Source organism: Megascapheus bottae, chromosome 18 (genome assembly GCF_031878675.1).
Source record: "Megascapheus bottae isolate mThoBot1 chromosome 18, mThoBot2.hap1, whole genome shotgun sequence".
Lineage (NCBI taxonomy): Eukaryota > Metazoa > Chordata > Mammalia > Rodentia > Geomyidae > Megascapheus > Megascapheus bottae.
In genome coordinates, this window is record NC_143526.1 from 16,781,089 (window position 1) to 16,788,258 (window position 7,170).

The 7,170-nt window shown below is 41.9% G+C and overlaps 1 non-coding gene across 1 annotated transcript; it reads left to right on the plus strand.

Moving 5' to 3' along the window:
- Positions 1–302: 302 nt before the first annotated feature.
- On the plus strand, positions 303–427 carry LOC150050170 (U6atac minor spliceosomal RNA). The gene has a single exon (XR_016538758.1). It is a non-coding gene; the product is annotated as a U6atac minor spliceosomal RNA (small nuclear RNA).
- Positions 428–7,170: the final 6,743 nt, after the last annotated feature.

Sequence of the window (7,170 nt, forward strand, 5' to 3'; positions counted from 1 at the left end):
CTCCTGCCTTTCATTCTTCTACCACAGAATTACAAAATATTAGGAAAGGGGGTAGGATAAGGGGGGAAGGAATATGTGGAAGTGATGACACAAGATCAAAAGGCAAGAAAAAATTCAATACCTAACCTAAAATGAAGATAAGTTAGGTAAGGGCTATATCAGGAGGGATGGGTGAGAATGTTCACAGGGTTGACATCCATCAAAATTCACTGTAGTCATAAATTGCTTTGGGGAATGGGTAACTTCTTTGTACAAAGACTTAAAGCAATAAAACACATACATAAATAAATAAATTAGCTGGGGTGTTGTGAGAATGGAGAGAAAACTAGCACTCCCCTACACAAGGATGGAAGAGGCTCTTGGGCCTGACACCATGTGTACAGGTAAGGCAATGCCACCTACTTGTGGCATCTAACCCTTGTTTTTAATCCAACCCAGATAGGAAAGTCCCTGAGAGTCTATCTCCAATTAGCCAAAAGACAACAAAAGCTATCTACCACAACACGTCTTGTATTTCCCAGCCCAATGGTAGCACCAGCAGTATTGAATTTCTATCTAAGCATCCATGGAGTTGAGAATTTCACACAGAGAAGTGAATTCCATTAATTCAGCTCCGAAATACTAGCCTAAGGAAAGCCAAGGCCAGGGGCTTACACCTATAATCTTTGCTACTCACTCAGGAAGCTGAGATCTGAGATTTGCAGTTCATAATCAGCCAGGTTAGAGAAGTCCCTGAGACTCCATCTCCAATAAGCCAACACAAAGTTAGGCTAGAGGCATGGCTCGAGTGATAGAGTGCAAGCGATGTGTAAAACAAGCAAGAGTGCAATGCCCTGAGTTCAAACCCCATTACTAACACAGAACATTTTTAATTAGCGTAATAAAAGCTGAAGTTCCTGTATTTCAAATATTGTAAGAGGTGTTTGAGGATCACAATGTCTGGCAAGATGAATTACCCTGTTGTTTTATTTCTTTAAAACAAATTAAACTTAGCTCTCAACTCCCACTTAGAAAACCCATTACATGGCAATATCAGTGCTTATTATAAGGGGCTCCATGACCTCTCATATCAGGGTATAAAGCACCCAGAGATTTTTTTTATATGACCTCAAGAAAGTCTGGCTTGACTCAAAGGAACTTAGGCTCAATGGTTTCCCTCATTCATCATAATCAGTAGAAACCTTGGGCTCTACTAGCAGAGATTTGCAATAGAGCAAACTCTTGATACATAAGCCCATATAATGTGAAGCTAATTGAAAGGACCTCCAGGATAGTGAAACAAAAGCCATATAATGAATGATTGTTGTCCTTAATGTACTATGTTGTCTCTCATCTCCTTTGCTGTCCCTTGGTTATCTCATATTGGTATAGTATCTCACTTTGTTATCTGATATATTGAATTTATTTGTATTTGGATATTTGAAATTATAGGGAAGGGGGGAAAACCAAGACGGGTGGGGGGTGTGGAGAGGGGGAGGGAAATGGGTACCAAGACATGTGAAAGGGTATCAATGTATGTGAATTAATGCACCTTCTATCTGGCAAGTATCATGTAACCCTTTTACTAATTACAATAAAAAAATAAATATAAAAAAAAGAAAGTCTGGCTCTGGAAAATGCCAAGATTGCTTCTCACAAAATATCTTCCCACTGAACATGAATGGAAACACTAGGATCCTCTCTATTTCTATTCTCCTGGACCACTGGGCTTAAGTGCTCAGCTTTTGATGACATCTAGCCAACAATTCTTTATTTTGGTCAGCAATGCAGGGTGTGGGCACTGTGCAAACTTAGGGGCTGGGTGTCATTCCCTGCCACCAGAATTGTTCCCTTATTTATCAGTCTCCTGCCCCCTCCTCAAGAGCGCACAGAACAGTGTTTGTTTTAGAAGCCCCATTTGCACAGGTTTTCAGTGACTCAGGATGCCCCACTCTATCTTCCTTGAGAAAGGATTGAGCCACACTCCTGCTGTGCCCCCTTTTCCCAAAACTCCACCTGGGTTTGTGTGGAAGCCAAACCCCAGAACCACATTGTTGAGATGGACACACTGTAAAACCCTGGGTAACTGTTGTCATGATGCAGACTTCAGGTTGTTCTGTATAAAATAAAATATAAATAAATAAATAAATGTTTTATTAACAAAAAATAAAATGATAATAAAAAGATGGCTCTGCACTGAATTTGAATATATAAGATTGACTCAAAGTTATTTCAACTTCTAAAATATTGGATTTGAACACACTCAATTTGTATTTATTTCCTTTTCACTTAGCATTTTCTTTCTGTTCTTTTTCCCTTCCTCCCTCCCTCCTTCTCTCCCTCCCTTCCTTCCTTTCTTCTTTCCTTCCTTTTTATCTTTAGTACTAGGGTATGATTCAGAGGCCAAGGCACTTTATCAATCAGGCATTCTAGCACTTAAGCCACACACATCTTCAGCCCCTTTTTGCTCTCAATAGTTTTTACATTGCTTCTCCATCTTCCCCCACCCCCAACCAGGTGCCATGATCCATCCATTTGTACATCTCCTGTAGCTTAAATGATAAGAGCTTACCATAGCTTGCCATTGTACATTGGTTGAAATGGAGGTCTTACAAAATTTTGTCCAGGGTTGGCCTTTAGTTATAATCTTTCTGATCTCAATGTCACTAATAGCTAGGATGACAGGTATACACCCCTGTGCCAACCTCATGCTTTTGATCATCCTATCTCCTTCACTGTACTTCTTTCCTACAACCGTATCTTTCCACAGCAACTGAGCTTACTATCTGGGAGCAGTAGCTCATGATTATAATCCTAGCAACTCAGTAGACTGAGATTTATAGGACTGTGGTTCCAGAACTATCTAAGAAAAAAAAAAGTGTGTGCTACCCTATTTCAACCAAAACTATGTGGTGTGCCCATCACCCTAGCTACATGGGAAGTAAAAAAGAATAGTGTAGTCTGAGCTTGCCCTAGGGGGGAAAAAACTATTTCAGAAACAACAAAAGAAAATCAGGCAATGGTGCCTTTTTTTCCCCTTTTCCTGGGGAATTGCCTCTTCAGATTCTGGTCTAGCCTTGCCTTAGTGCCTGGGAAGAGGACAGAACTCTGAAATTGTTTTCTCTTCCTCTTCCTGTTTTACAGAATTAAATCATCCATGAGCCTTTCATTTATATTGCTGCTAGAAGGTTTTGAAAAATAATAGGAAAAAAAATGATAGTCAATGAGTGGGAGTGGGTTTGGAGGGAAAGTGGGAGAAAAGCATGAGAAGTAATGAGAACAATGCTGGAGAAGTAAGGTACCCACTACCTGATGAATGGGACTGCGACCCCTCTGTACATCACCCCACAATAAATAGAATATAATAAAATGAAGTCATCCTCTCCATCCTAACCCAGCAACAAACCTAAACACAGCCTTACCAAAGGTGTTCCGAACCTCTTAAAGCCCACAGCAGAAAGAAGCAGGGCAGTTTCACGGCATCCATGTCCACCTGGAACTCATTCACTCTCCTGGCATCTGGGTCGCGGGGAAAGGAGACGGGATACACACACTCAAGTCCATCTCCTTGACCCTGGAAACCCCTTACCTGTGACTTTCAGAAATCTAACAAACACTTTCCTCTGCCTTCTTCCTCTTCCTCCACAGAAACAAATCATCCTCAAGGAAGAAGGATGCCATAGTGTAGATGTGGAATATTTCCCCAGAGGCTGGGTCCCCAGCTTGGCACTCTGGGAGAAAGTGGAGGCATGGAAAAGTAAGAACTAATGGGTGTTCTTATGTCATGGGAAGGGGGCTGGAACCCTGTTCTCTTCTTGTCTCTCTCTTATCACTCTCTCGCTCTCTGGCCACCAGGAGAGCAGAATCTCTCTTCCAGACCTAATGGCCATGGTGATCCGCCACCCCACCCAAAATAGAGCTGGTGGATCGCAGACTTCTAAAACCGTGAGCCAGAGTAGACCTTCTCCCTTTGTAAGCTGATTGTCTTCAGCACCTGTTATGGTAGGAAGCTGACAAACAAGGAAGGGACAACAGCTCCTGGGTATCTGGATGTGACAGATCTGGGCATGGGCACAGGGCTTTGCCTACTCTCTCCATCCATCTTCATACTAACCGCAGGAAAGGACAGCTTGGTTCCACACTCCCCATAGGACATGGGGCTCCATGCTCAAGGTCACCCCAAGTGTGAGCATCCGGTTAGGATTTGAACATGCTTTCAGGTGGGTTTCCTTAGCAGTCCCTGAGGTGAGCACTTAAGGAGAGGTCATTTTAATTAGAAGGCGATTCCAAGAAGCTGGAAGTGAAGAGCGGGGAGAGAGAATGAGACAGGCAAGGTGGGAATGGCTGGGGGTGAGAGTTTGTGAGTGTCCCACTGAGCACAGCAGAGTCCTGGGCAGAATCACACAGAGGTCCCACAACTTGAGGCACTGGAACCTGAGTCTCCTGGGAATCTTGAGTGGATTTTGCTTTCCCTGTGTGCAGCAGGACAGGCTCTGGGATATATGAGAAAGTCTTTAAGAGCTGGAACATGCCAGAACGCTGGGGACTGCCTGCATAAACTGTCTACAAACTTAAATTCAGATAGGCCCAGGTGCAGTGGAGAAGGATCGCCTCCACATCATCTGCCATATCAGCTCTTTGTCTCTAGAATCCACCTATAGGCTTCAAGTTCCTCCTCCACCATCTCCTCCCATGTGATCACATGCCAGGCCATGGGCCTGATTGGTCAGTTGTCCAGTTCAAATTACCGCAATGTCAGGTCAAACTGAGTATAAAGAAACTTGCACTAGGCAGCAACTTAGAAACTGTCCTGATGATTTGAACTGATTCAATAAGAAACAGGCAGGAAGAAGGGAAGGAAGGAAAGAAGGAAGGAAGAAAAGAAGGAAGGAAGGAAGGAAGGAAGGAAGGAAGGAAGGAAGGAAGGAAGGAAGGAAGGAGCTTATTGAGTATTAAAGAAAATTCACATATTTGATATATTTTTCTAGGAGGGAAGTTATTAATCTGGGGTCCATCGGCCTTCCTCTGCCCGTAGGAGTTTTAGAATATAGAATTATGAGTATTCATGAAGATAGGAAGGGTAAAATTACATCTTTACCTTCACTAAAGTACTGAAATATAAGTCTGTTCAATTAGGACAGTAGTTTGATAAATCCAGGTAGTAAATGGCCATACCAATGAGTTTGTAACCAGTAAGAGTAGATATATGCTGAGTGCAGTATAATGGCTGTGAAGCTCTCAGATATTATTTGTGATCATCACTAGTTTAATCTTATTACTTGATGTGGTAATAAAGATTGATATATGTAATAAAGACAGGAGAGATGCAAGGAAAAGAGAAAGCAGAAAAATAAAGGGTGGAAGAGGAGAGGACCAGAATGGAGAGGAGAAGAGAGGAGAGGAGAGGAGAGGGGAGGGGAGGGGAGGGGAGGAGAGGAGAGGAGAGGAAGGAGGAGGGAAGGGGAGGGAAGGGGAGAGGGAGAGAAGGAAGAGATAGTGGAAGAGGAGGAGAAAGAGAAGGAGTAGGAGAAAGAAGCAGAAAAGGAAAGAAGAGGAGGAGGGGGGAGGAAGAGGAGAAAGAGGAGGGGGAGAAGGAGGAAGAGGAGGAGGAGAAGGAGGAGGAGGAGGAGAGGAAGAAAAGTAGAAAGAAGAAAGCCCTCCATGGATAAAATAAGAAAATAAGTACTCAAATCAAGTTGTCTCTTTAACAGAATCAGGGAGAAGTTGCATATAGTGATATATCAAACTGTAATACCAGCATTACTGAATGTTGTAATTCTGTGTTAGAAAGATTATGAGTTCAACCAACCCAGATGCCCCTTGGTTGATGATTAGATCAACAAGATGTGGTAATTATACACAATGGAATTCTATGCCGCCATCAGAAAGAACATCACACCATTTGTGAGGAAATGGAAAGACTTAGAAAAAAAATCATATTAAGTAAAGTAAGCCAGACCCAAAGGAACATAGGCTCAATGGTTTCTCTCATCATCTGTAATAATTAGTACATGTCCAAAATTCTTCTAGCAGATGATTATAATAGCTCAAACCCTAAATACATAAGACCATATAGAATGAAGCCTATATGGAAACAAGAGCTTAATTATAAGTGACTGTTACTCTTTATGTATTATGTTTTTCTTCCTTCTCTTGTGTTGCCCTTTGGTTAATCTCATATTGTTACTGTATCCCACTTTGCTACCTGGTATATTATATAAATGTTTACCTGTTCATTTGATGAAACAGGAAGGGAAAAATGAGGGGAGGCGGAAGGGAAATGGGGTCAAAAACATAAGAAAGGATATCAATATGTGAGAAGTAACGCACCCTCTATCTGGGGAATATAACTGTAACCCCTCTGTACATTGAAATTAAATAAATAAATAAATATTTTTTAAAAGATTATGAGTTCTAGTTCAGGCTGACCTGCATAGTGAATCTCTATTTAAAAAGAGAACAAGAGAAGGAAGAAAATGAGGAGGAGGAAGTAGAAAAGAAAGAGTAGGAAAGGAAGAAGAAGAAAGGCTCTGTTTAAAGGAATCGTTTCAAAGACAATGACCTTTGCATGTAAGTGCATACTGAACATGGATGTGTTCCACTCAGCAGCCTTGTTAGCAAGACCTGTTCTATTTCAAGTGGGATGCTTTAGCATCAGAGAGAAAATGCTAAACCTCAGCCTAAATTCACTTCAAGTCCATATAATTATCATCAGTATGTTCAACAATCAAACACTAACCATCTGCATGCAAACACTATGTATGATTGTAAAAGATGGGGCATGCGAACCCCAAAATCCTATTAGCTAGTGGATTGATCGATGTGTGAAATGATTTCAAGTTACAGAGGTCTAGGAGAGGTAATCCAGGACAGTATACAACACCTTCCCACTGCGCATCCACACAGGTGTGGCATGCTCTGAGGAGAGAGGCTCCTTAAGGGCTGGAGGAAGCAGGAGGCAACTGAGGAGGTGCCACAGAAACAAAGGTAATAGGCAGAAAGTTGTCCCCTCTGGAAAAGATGAGGAGACCCACCTAGGTAAAACAGAAGGTCTATGCAGGCTTGTGGAAGAACTTCCTTAGTAAATCAAAGTGATTTTTTAAAATTTATTTCAGGTTAAGTCTGAAGGTTTGTAAAGCCACATACCTGGCTTTCACGCCTTCTGATTATTTGGGGGCAGGGGGTGGTAGT